Source organism: Pseudorca crassidens, chromosome 12 (genome assembly GCF_039906515.1).
Source record: "Pseudorca crassidens isolate mPseCra1 chromosome 12, mPseCra1.hap1, whole genome shotgun sequence".
In the NCBI taxonomy this organism is placed as follows: Eukaryota; Metazoa; Chordata; class Mammalia; order Artiodactyla; family Delphinidae; genus Pseudorca; species Pseudorca crassidens.
The window spans coordinates 40,452,413-40,465,379 of NC_090307.1; the positions used below are offsets into that span (position 1 = coordinate 40,452,413).

The 12,967-nt window shown below is 36.1% G+C and overlaps 1 protein-coding gene and 1 pseudogene across 5 annotated transcripts in view; one reads left to right on the forward strand and one right to left on the reverse strand.

Annotated features, from left to right (window-relative positions):
• The window catches only part of KIAA1328 (KIAA1328 ortholog), a 386,783-nt gene that overhangs the window by 182,893 nt on the left and 190,923 nt on the right, over positions 1-12,967 (reverse strand). The window lies entirely within an intron of this gene.
• Positions 10,433-11,765, forward strand: LOC137204114 (large ribosomal subunit protein uL4 pseudogene; annotated as a pseudogene).

A 12,967-nucleotide genomic window follows, 5' to 3' on the forward strand; every position in this document is an offset into this window, starting at 1 on the left:
AAATGAAAAATTTAGTAGAGGGGCTCCTCAGCAGATGTGAAATAGCAGAAGAAAGAACAGTAAACTTAAAAGTAGGTCAACAGAGATTATTTAATCTGAAGAGCAGAAAAAGAAAAAAAGGGATGAAGAATAATTAGTGTCAGAAACCTGTGGGTAACCAAGAATACCTACATACATGACATGGAAGTCCCAGAAAGAGAGAAAAGAGAAATGGGGGAGAAAAATATTTGAAAAAAATAAATGACAGTCAAAATATTTTTATTTTGATGAAAAATATTAATCCACAGATCCAGGAAGCTCAACAAATTCCAAGAAGGATAAACATAAAAGATCCACATTTAGACAAGTTATGGTCAAGCTGTTTAAAGCTAAGCAAAAAGAAAATCTTCAAAGGAGTAAGGGAAATGATTTATTACATATAGGGAACAAGAACACATTACACACACATACACACACACGCGCACGTGCGCACGCAAAGAAATCAAGGAAGACACAAATAAATGGAAAGATACTGCTAAAAAAAATATTAACAACTAACAGCTTATCAAAAACAGTTGAACAAAAAGGCAGTGGGATGGTACAAAGTTCTAAAAGAAGTAAACTGTCAACCAAGAATTTTATATCCATCTAAACTATCCTTCAAAATGAAGGCAGAATAAAGATATTTCTATGTTTAAAAACAAAGCAAAGCAAAACAAAAAGACTTAGAGAATAGTTGCTGGTAGACCTGCTCTATAAGAAATGTTAAATGAAATCCTTTAGGCTAAACAGAAATTTACACCAGTTACTTCATTGTACAGACATAAAGGACACCAGAAAAGAAAATCTTGTAGGTAAACGTAAAAGAATTTGTATATGTGTGAATTCTTAATTGCTTTATAAGACAATTACATAAAAATCACAGTTATAAAACAGTATTATTGGGCTTTTAACATGAAAAGATTATGTGTATGACAACAATAGCATAGTAGAGTAGGGAGGAAATGTTATATTGGAGCCAAGCTTATATTTTACTGGAATACTGTTAGAATTCATCTTAAGGAGATTATGGTAAATTAAAATGCATATTGTAATCACAAGAGCAATGATTTAAAAAATAGCCAAGGAATTAAAATGTTACACTACAAAACATTTATTTAACACAAAAGAAGGCAGTGAAGAAGCAGCAGAGGAAAAAAACCACATGAGATATAAAGAAAAAAAGGAGCAAAATGCAGGATATAAATCCAACCATATCACAATTACATTAAATGCAAATGGATTAAACTTTCCAAGAAAAAGGCAGGGATTGTCAAACTAGATAAAACAACAAGATCCAAATGTATGCTATCTATAATAGCCACACTTTAGATTCACACATAAATAGCCTGAAAGTAAAAGGATGGAAAAAGATATACCATGCACATAGTAACATAAGAGAACTAAAGTAGCTATGCTAATATGTTTAAGTAAAATATATTACTAGTGATGAAGGACATTTCCTATTGATAAAATGATCAATTTATAAGAAAAAAAGTGATTATAAACTATTATAAACTATTATATGAACCTAACAGCTGAATTCTCAAGGCGCATGAATCAAAACTTGAAAAAAACTGAGGGAGAAATAAACAATTTAATAATAAGAAATGGGAGACTTCAATACTCCACTTTCAACACAAGGTGGAATAACTAAACAGAAAATCAGCAAAAACATAAAAGAACGATAAGTCAACCAACCTGACCTGACATCTATAGAACATTCTGTCTAACAACAATAGAAATCATATGAAACATTCTTTGGGGAAAATTTTTTTTTGCTACAGCATAAAACAAATCTTAACAAATTTCAAAGGGTTGAAATTATGTGAAATATATTTCCTGTACATAATGAATTTAAATCAGAAACCAACAACAGAAAATAATTTGGGAATTCAAATGTTTAAAAATTAATGCATGTCTAAATAAATCATGGATCTAAGAAGAAGTCAAAAGGTGTTACTACTATGATTATGTTATGTTATATGGCAAAAGAAAGATCATCTGGATGGGTCTAATCTAATCATAGAAGTGCTTTAAAAGGAAAGTTTTCTTCAGCTGGTAGAAGAAGGGGAAGTCAAAGAGAGTTGAAAAAACAAGAAGAAATCAACATGCTGTTGTTGGCTTGAAGATGAACAGGGCCAGGTGATTAGAAATGTGGGCAGCCTGTCAAAGTTGAGAGTGGCACCCAGATGACAGTAAGCAAGGAAAAGGGGACCTTAGTCCTACATTGCAAGGACCTGAATTATACCAAAACCTGAATGAGTTAGGAAGTGGATTCTTCTTCAGATTGTCCACAGGAGAGCCCAGGCCAGGGGACCCCTTCATTTCAGCCTTGTGGGACACTCAGCAGAGAACCCCATCAAGATCAACCAGGCTTGTGACCTACAGAACTGTGAAATAATCAATGAATGTTGTTTTAAAGTGCTAAATTTATTATAATTTGTGACACATAAATAGAAAACTAATAGAACTCATAACTAATAAGGAAACTGAACAAGTAATAAAAAAAATCTTTCCACAAAGGAAAGTTCAGGCCCAGATGGCTTCACTGATTAATTCTCTCAAATATATAAAGAAATAATAACCCCCATTCACAAACTTTCAGGAAGTAGAGGAGGAAACACTTCTCAACACATTCTATGAGGCTAGTATTACGATAATATCAAGCCAAAGATATCTTAAGAAAAACAAGGATCAGTCTCTCTAAGAATGTAGACCTAAATATCATCAACAAAATATTAGTAAACCAAATCTCACATAAGATAAAAGAACTTATACACAATGATCAAGTGAGATTTATTTCAGGAATGTAAGGTTGGCTTAACATCAAAAAAATCAATTCAAGTAATACAGTGTATTCATAGAATGAAAAACAAAAACCAAGACCACACAATTATCTAAACAGAAGCAGAAAAAACGTTTGACAAAATTCAACAACCATTCACAATAAAGACTCTCAGCAAAATAGGAAGAGAACTTTCTTAACTTGATAAACAGTATCTATAAAAAAACCTATAGCTATAGGTTTTATTTAAGAGTACTTAATGGAAAAAGATCAAAAACAAAATATGCATGTCCACTGTCATCTCTTCAAGTCAACACTATACTAAAAGTTTTAGTCAGTGCAATAAGGCAAAAAAAAAAAAAGACATTATGGAAAGAAAGGAAAACTTATTTGTAGACGTCATGATCCTTTATGTGGAAAATACTGAGGAATATACAAACAAAACAGAAAAACTACTAGAATAGTTAGTTCAGCAAGGTCACAAAATACAAGATCCATATACAAACATCAATTTTACCCTTAAACAACACAGGGTTTGAACTGTGTGGTTCCAGTTACACAAGGATTTTTTTTCCATGAGAAAAATAACTCAATTTAAAAATGGGTAAATAAATGGGCAAAAGATATAGTAGGCCTTTAACCAATGAAGACATACAAATGGATAATAACCATATGAAAAGATGCTCATCATTATTAAACATTAGGAAAGCTAAAGTGAACAGCCTGGGACTTCCCTGGTGGCGCAGTGATTAAGAATCCGCCTGCCAATGCAGGGGGACATGGGTTCGCGCCCTGGTCTGGGAAGATCCCACATGCCTCAGAGCCACTAAGCCCGTGCACCACAACTACTAAGCCTGTGCTCTTGAGCCCGTGAGCTACAACTACTGAAGGCTGCGCGCCTAGAGTCCATGCTCTGCAACAAGAGAAGCCACTGCATTGAAAAGCCCACACACCACAACAAAGAGTAGCCCCTGCTCGCTGTAACTAGGGAAAGCCCGCACACAGCAATGAAGACCCAACACAGACGAAATTAATTGATTGATTAATTTTAAGAAAATAAAGTGAATACCCTGTTAAAACCAAGGAGAGAAAGTACTTCACATCTACTATAATGGTGATAACCAAAAATATAGAAAATGAGGAGTTGGAGAAACTGGAATTCACATACACTGTTGGTGAGAATGTAAAATGATATGGCCATTTGGGAACAGTTTAGTAATTTCTTCAAAAATTAAGCATAAAATTACCATACTACCCAGCAATTTCTCTCCTAGGTACCTATCCAAGAGAAATGAAAACATATGTCCACATAAACACTTGTAACACAAATGTGCACGATGACACTATTCATAATAGCCAAAAACTGTAAACATTCCAAATCTCTATTAACTGGTGAACTGTGAAACCAAATGTGGTGTATCTATAAAATGGAACAATAAAAAGAAGTATTCAGCAATAAAAAGAAGCAAACTACTGATACATGCTCCAACATGGATGAACCTCAAAAAATGATGCTAAGGGAAAGAAACCAAATGTAAATGGCTCTCTATTGTATGACCCTATTTATATGAAATGTCCAGAAAAGGCAAATGCATAGAGGCAGAAAGCAGACTAGTGGTTGCCTAGGGCTGAGGGTAGTAATAGGAATGACTGCAACAGGGCATGAGGGATCCTTCAGCAGGCATGGTCCTTAATGGACCAATGTTGGTTGAATGTCATAAAACTGGATTGTGTGATGGTTGTATATTCTATAAATTTATCAGCATCATTCACCTTTAAAATGGGTGAATTTTATAATAAAAAGACAACATTCATTCATTCACTAACATTTACTGAATGCATACCTTGTACTAAATACTGATCTAGGTACTACGGAACCATCAAACATAATGAGCCTGCTGTAATGAAAATCCACATTTTCGTGGAAAGAGACAAATTAGTAAACAAACTAATTACAAGGTCATTTGTCATTTTTTAAGTAGTATAAAGACAATAAAAATCAGGCTTTTTGATGAAGAATAACTGGGGTGAATGACAGAGGCTCAATGAACCCTTTCCACTTCTTTTACTTGCCTCAAGATTTCTTTACAAGGTCCCTTCTGCTATGATAGACAACATGTCATTAATACAGGAGATCCACACTTCACCTTGTTTCAGGTGGGCCTTTAGAGCCTATTGGCTGGAAAGTAACTTGATTTGGGAGAGATTTATTACACAATGCCCTGAATACTTAATGACAATATAGAATTAGAGAACAATACAATTTGTAGAAAACAGGTGGAAAGAGGTAGTTAACTATAATGACAACAAAAAATACAAGTGGGGCAGATGTTGCTTACTTCACTGCTGAGAGGGAGTGATGATGAATACTCAAATCAAAAATTAATCACTGCACAATTTATAATATATAGCTTCTTTAGGGCCTGAAAATCATTATGATATACTGTATACTGATAACTTTTGGACATATTTTGGCTGAGGTCATGATTAGGATGATTATTTAAGCTTGAAACAGTCTAAAGAGCACAAAAACTTAAATTAGTTCTTTAGACTAAGTCTAGAAAGTAGGAGAAGCCCTGCTCACAGAAAACTGTCCTAAAATGCTGCTGTGGAGGAGGGAAGGGGTATGGGTAGCAACAACACAAACCTGAATTCTCACAGCACTTTTCATGTAGGATGGAAGGGAGTGAACCCAGGCATTTAAACCAGGCCATTACTCTTGGCAATGATTCCAAATATTGGGTTGGCAAAAAAGTTCGTTCGGGTTTCCCATAACATCTTACAGGAAAACCTGAAAGAACTTTTTGGCCAACCCAATACAAAAAGCAGGTACCTGTGAGCACAGACTGGCCTACTCGCAACAGTCTTCATGTTTCTACACGTCTCAACAAGAACTAAACGAGTCAAACTGTATGGAATATCTGTGCATGCCATCATCTGTTCAACACAGCCGATCCGTCTAAATGACCTGTATGTAAAGGGCTTCCACCAATAAGTCTCACCTAGGAAGACTGGCACAACTTGGGTAGGCACAGACAGCATCCTCAGTCTATCAGGTTTATTAGCGGAGTCCTAAACACCTAGTAATTTAAATGACACTACAGTCAACGTGATTTTGATTAATCTCTTAGCGAGAAGGACAGGACAATCGGCTTCTTCCCAAGAAGTATTCAAACCTGGAAGTCTTGCTCATTAGTATAATATTAGTCACAGTTATAGTTCCTCTCCCAGTTAATATTTTTCAGGCTGGTGCAATGGGTGTCCAGCATAAAGTGGCTGCTAATCCATAAGGTATTTAATATATTTCTTGGAAATACAAATAAACAACTGTACATGTTTGTTAACTTGGCTATGAAAGACTGCTAAATCAGCCTACTTTAGTCCGCAAGAAAGGCATTTTCCTTAGTTGTCACAATGTTGCCTTTCAACGCTCTCTGGAAATCACTCTGACCAAGTGTGGTTTCTTTCACAGGGCAGCCAAAGTTGCTAGGCAGCACCAAACACACCTGCAATCAAGTGCTTACAAAACAGAGTGAGAACTTTTTTGGCACTATTAAGAAAACAGAAACAGTCATTAATGTAAGACCTTCCTAATATTCGTAAACCCAAACCTGACACAGAACCTCTCTTCTCCTCGGAAGGCATACTTTGAGGGAAAGGCGAGGGGAGAAAGCTGAGGCATCGTGGAGAAGTAGAGAGGAACAGAGGGGAGCAGAGAAGAGTAGAGGAGAGAGGAAAGGAAGAGCAACATTGAAAAAATAACACTTTAGTACAGTTCATACAGGTTTTTAAAAACTATTTTAAACTCAAAGGACTCATTTTTGTGTTAAAAATTGCATATTTGATTACCTCACTCCAAACCAAAATTAGTTTAAATCCTTCTATCTACACAGAAAAATCATAGAAAAAGGACATAAAGAATGGATAGAAGTGATGACAAAGAGACTTGTCAGTTTCCATCTTATAGACTTTTCCTGTTTTCTAGTACTTGTGTGATTAAGCACACTGCACACTGATCATTTCTTCAGACAGAAAATATTTCTAACCTATCTGTACCAAGAAGATAATTCAGGAAGATGTATTTATAAAACGCTGCATGTGATAGGACTCACCAGCAGTTTGATTAACAGAAGACATTTATTTCTATTACACTAGCACAAATATTCTCCAACTTTAGTGTTCATAAGAATCACCTGGAGGGCTTGTTAAAAATGCAGATTTCTGGGTCCCACTGCCAGAGTTTCTAATTCAGTAGGTATGAGTTGGGTCCTGAGGATCTGCATTTTTAGAAAATTTCCCAAGTGATGCTGATGCTGCTGGTCTAGGAGACACATTTTGAGAACCACTGTGCTACCAAATGCCTCCTGACTTGATGAATGTGTTCCATCTGGCTGTGGGAAGTCAGTGTTCAGATATTTTTCATTCCCTTACCTCATACAATGGGCCAAACACAATTTCCTTTCCTGCTCTGGTCTCCTCCTCTATGACTGGTTTATACCTAAACATTTATTATTTATCCTCTTTTTGTGAATATTGGAACAAATAATTCTTTCCCATTAAAGTGGGTACCTTCTGTCCACAAAGTATCTTTTTCTCAAAAGTCTCTGTGCGTTCTATATGTAACTAATAGAAGAAAAGTATATTTGGAGTTCTTTTCACTCCTTTTGCTCTCCCCTTTATTCTTATTTTATATCCATTACTTTTCAGCATCTTTTAGTTCTGCACAGTAGCAGATGAACCTCATTCAGCTCTTTTGTTCAACAATGTTGATTAAATTTTCTCCTTCCTACGTTATCTGAATTTGCTTTTATTTTAAGACCAAATCTACTTATGACAAGAGCACACATAAACCTTTGGGATGCAGAGGATAATTAACCTATCCGTAACTACATTTCATTTCTCTATCCTTTCAGGGTATTAACAGATTTTCACAAAGTACTGCATCATACAGAAGGCACATGGGATATACCTGATAGAGCACCTTTTAGTGGGTGAAGTCACAGTTTATTTCATTTTATTTTTTTAAAGAGAATTCTTTATTTATTTATTTAATTTATTTTATTTTTGGCTGTGTTGAGTCTTTGCTGCTGTGTGCGGGCTTTCTCTAGTTGTGGAGAGCGGGGGCTACTCTTGGTTGCAGTGTGCGGGCTTCTCATTGCGTTGGCTTCTCTTGTTGCAGAGCATGGGCTCTAGGCGCATGGGCTTCAGTAGCTGTGGTGTATGGGCTCAGTAGCTGTGGCTCACGGGCTCTAGAGCGCAGGCTCAGGAGTTGTGGCGCATGGGCTTAGTTGCTCTGCGGCATGTGGGATCTTCCCAGACCAGGACACGGATTCGAGTGTCCTGCATTGGCAGGCGGATTCTTAACCACTGCACCACCAGGGAAGTCCCCAAAGTTTATTTTTATTAAGAGTTAAATCTGATTCCTATAAGGAGGTGTTAATAAAGCTCAAAGACATGCCCAAAGTAACTGAATCTAGAGCCAAAACCATGAAGTTTGGTTTCCAGCGTGAAGGCCAGATATTTATATTTCTGTAGTTCTTATTTAAATCTCTATTTCTCTTTTATTACTTTGGACTCTCAAAATAAGTATTCTTTACAAGATTCCTATTACACATCAATTTGGGCTTTAATTACAAGTTACAATAAATCTGACAACAATGTATCTTCTCTTCCCTTAAATTTTCTCAGTTAAGTATTTTTCTGGTCCATAAGGTTATATTTTTACCTTCTTTAAAAGAGCAAAAAGCATTCAATACTATATCTCCTATAAGGTTTTGTTACTCTGCATTTGTTATGCTCACAATACACTTTCTCCCTCCCATAAAGCCTCTTTGTTTTCTTAAGAATACCATTAAATTTGTATGCTAAAATTTAAAAACTACATTTAAAAGATAGTTTCAATGAAAATTTCCATTTTGGGGTATTATAGAGGGGGATACACTTACCTGTCCACTACAAACTAGAAAAAATATATAAAACAACTGTTTTCAGACATTGGACAGCAGCTAGTAAAGGTATATGATCCCTGGAAGAAGGCAAGCAAATGAGCTAAGCCATACAATGGTCCTTCATTTCTGTTTGGACAAACATCCCAGACTACGCTAGAGGGAGGGTAGTGCTAAGCAGAACACAAAAGTCTTGGTGAATTACGGAGACAGAGATCGGAGTTCAGGGAGGCTGAGGTGGCTACAAGTTACAGAACAGAGTCCCAGAGAAGAGAGAGCTATTCAGAAAAATAGCTGAGTAATCGGCACATAGGCCGTTTGAGTTTTTGCTGAATGCCAAGACTGCACATGTGTAGAGCTAAACTGCGATAGCCTGGGAAAAGAACAACCAGGGAGTTGGAAGTAAAACAGTTCCCAGAAGTCACACGGAACAGGGAGGTGTACAAGTTTTGACCAGTCAGAATGAGAAAGTCATAGCTGATCCCAGGATACTCAGTCCTATTGAGAACCCAAAAAGAGCTAACTAAATGGTTGTTAGAGAAAAATCTAGCCTACAGACTAGTCCTAATAAAGCCTAAACATAAGCTTCTGAGAAGTCAAGATCTACCAATAACTTAAATGCCCGCTAGGACACTCTACAAAGGAAGACAACAAAATCTAGATACTCATTAATGTAACATACACACTAACGAACAGCCAATAAAAAATTACAAGACATACAATGAAATTTGACTAGTCAATCAAGAGGAAAAAACCCAGAAATGACAAATTAGCATATGAGGATTTTAAAAAATCTATTATAAATAAGCCCAACATAATTAAAGATTTAAAGAAAAACATGAACATAATAATAAGATATAAAAAATAACCAAATGATAGTCAATAGATGAAAAGTGACAAATCTAAAATGTTAACTCCATGCAGTAAAAGTTTCAGGAGATTAGATGTTGCTTAAGGAACTTGAAGACACAGAAATAGACACTATCCAAACTGAAACACACAGAGAAAAAAATTAAGATTGGGGAACAAAGCCTTAGTAACTTGTGGAATGATACAAGTGATACATGTAATTGCAGTGACAGCAGAGGTGAAGATAGAAAAAATATATGAAGAAATGATGATTTAAAATATTAAATTTAATAAAATCTATAAACCCACAGACCCAAGAAGCTCAATGAAACTCAAGCAGAAAAACACAAAGAACACCAAGGGGCACCGTTATCAACTTGCTAAAAACTAGTGATAGAAAGTTCTTGAGCAGGAAGATTAAAAAACACATGACATACAAAGAAACAGAATAAGAATGAATCTTATTTTAAAATCTCATTAGAAAAAAACATACCAACCAGAAGAAATTATAGAATATTTTAGAAGTGGTGAATAGAAAACAAAAACACACTGCTAAGCCAGAACTGTATAAAAATTTCCTTTAAAATTGAAAGTGAAATAGATATTTTCACACAAACAAAAGATAGAAGAATTTATTACCAGATAATCTGTATGGCCATAAACAAACAAACAAACATATATCTTCAGGTATAAATAAAATAATACTAAATGGAAACTTGGAAACAAACGAATAAAGACTTCCAGAAAATGGAAATATAAGCAATATCTTTTCATATTTAAAATTTACCTAAAACAAAGATAATGAGCCCAAGCTTTTCCCATGGGAGCCGCCAGGTCGAGAGGAGCGTAGTCTTCTCCTCTCACTGCCATGGCATGTGCTCATCCACTGATATCAGTGTTCTCTTAAAAGGAGGAGTCATCTGGCATAAATGTCACTTTACCTGCTGTGTTCAAGGCTCCTGCTCAACCAGATATTGTGAACTCTGTTCACACCAACTTGCACAAACACAGCAGATAGCCCTATGCTGTCAGTGAATTAGCAGGTCATCAAACCAGTGCTGAGTCTTTGGGTGCTGGCTAGGCTCTGGCTCAAGTTTCCAGGGTTCGAGGCAGTTGGACTGACTGTTCTGGCCAGGGTGCCTTTGGAAATAAGTATCATGGGGGCCACATGTCTGTGCCAACCAGAACCTGGCAACATTGGCACCGCAGAGTGAACACAACACAGAAGTGATATGCCATCTGCTCTGCTCTGGATGCCTCGGCCTTATCAGCACTGGTTATGTCTAAAAGTCATTGTATTGAGGAAATTCCTGAACTTCCTTTGGTGGCTGAAGATAAAGCTGAAGGCTACAAGAAGAACAAGGAGGCTGTTTTGCTTCTTAAGAAATCTAACAGGCCTTCTTAAGGCATGGAATGATTTCAAAAAGGTCTATGGCTCACAGCAAATGAGAGCTGGCAAAGGCAAAATGAGAAACTGTGTCATATCCAGGGTAGGGAACGCTGCATCATCTATAATGAGGACAACGGTATCACTGAGGCCTTCAGAAACATCCCTGGAATTACTCTGCTTAGTGTAAGCAAACTGAACATCTTGCAACTTACTCCTGATGAGCACATGGGACATTTCTGCCTTTGGACTGAAAGTACTTTCCACAAGTAAGATGATCTGTATGGCATTTGGCGTGAAGCTGCCTCCTTCAAGAGCAACTACAACCTTCCCATGTGCAAGATACTCAAAACAGACCTTTGCAGAATCTTGAAAAGCCCAGAGATCCAAAGAGCCCTCAGAACACCACACAGATTCATCTGTGAGTCCAGAAGAAGAATCCACTGAAAAACCTGAGAATCACGCTGAAGCTAAACCCATATGCAAAGACCATGCACTGGATGGACATAATTCTTCTCTAGGAGAAGAATCACAAACTCTGGATGGATAAGGCAGCAGAAGCGTTAGCAGCCATATCGGATGAGGAAGGGGTTCTGGGCAAGAAGCCTGTGGTGGAGAAGAAAGGAAAGAAGGCTGCTGGTGTTAAGAAGAAGGCTTTTGTGGGGAAAAAGGCTGCAGTGACCAAAAAACCACCAGCTGAAAAGAAGCCCACAGAAAAGAAACCCACCACAGAAGAAAAGAAGCCTGCTGCATAAACTTTAATTTGTGCATTCCATAAAGGTCAGATCATTTCGGACAGTTAATTCTGAATAAAGACCTGATCAAAGAGGCAAAAAAGAAAAGACAACAAAAACAAAAAAATGAGCCCCAAGTAGAGATAATGCTAAAACTGTTGACATATATACATTACTATGTATGAAATAGGTAACTAATGAGAACCTACTGTATAGCACAGGAAACTCAGTGCTCTGTGGTGACCTAAATGGGAAAGAAGGGGGGACATATGTATATATACAGCTGATTCACTTTGGTGTACAGAAGAAACTAATACAACATTATAAAGCAACTATACTCCAATAAAAATTAATAAAAAAAAGGCAGGAAAACTAAAGAAAAACTGAAAAATTGGTGAAAAACAGAAAATAAATTATAAGATGGTAGATTTAAACCCAACCATATTGGATAATTAATCAAGTGTAAAAGATACTAACACTCCAATAAAAAGCCAGGGATATCAGACAGGATTATAAACCAAAGCCAACTACATGCCAAATCCAACTATGAGAACCCTACTTTAATTATAAAGACAAAGATAGGGAAAACTAGAAGGATGGAGAAGAATATACTCTACAAATTCTAATTATAAGAAAGCTGGAGTGGCTATATTAATATAATACAAGGTATTTCAGAACAAGTAATATTATCAGGGACAAAGAAGCATGTTACAAAATGAAAGAACTTAATGCACCAAGAAGACATTACAATCCTAAATGCAAAGGCATCTGATAACTGAAATTCAAAATATGTGAAGGAAAGATAGAAATAAAAAGAAAAATAAATCCATAATCATATTTGGAGCTTTCAAAGCTCTCAGTTAATGACAGAAAAAACAGACCCCAAATCAGTAAGTATATAGAAGACCTGAACAAATACTATAAAAACATTGACCCTATTGCTATATATTGACTACTCCATCCAATAATTGTAGATTAGGTTACTTTTACATGTGGATGAACTATTCAGCAAGATAGGTCGTATCACAGGATATAAAACAAGTCTCAATAATTTCAACATATTGAAATTGTGGAGACTCCATTTTCTGACACAGAGGAATTAAATTAGCAATAAATATCAGAAAGTTATCTGAGAAATCTGCAAAAATTTGAAATTAAGAAAAATTTATAAATGATTATAAACCGTTCAAAGAGGAAAACACAAAGGGAATTAGAAAATATTTTGGGGCTTCCCTGGTGGCGCAGT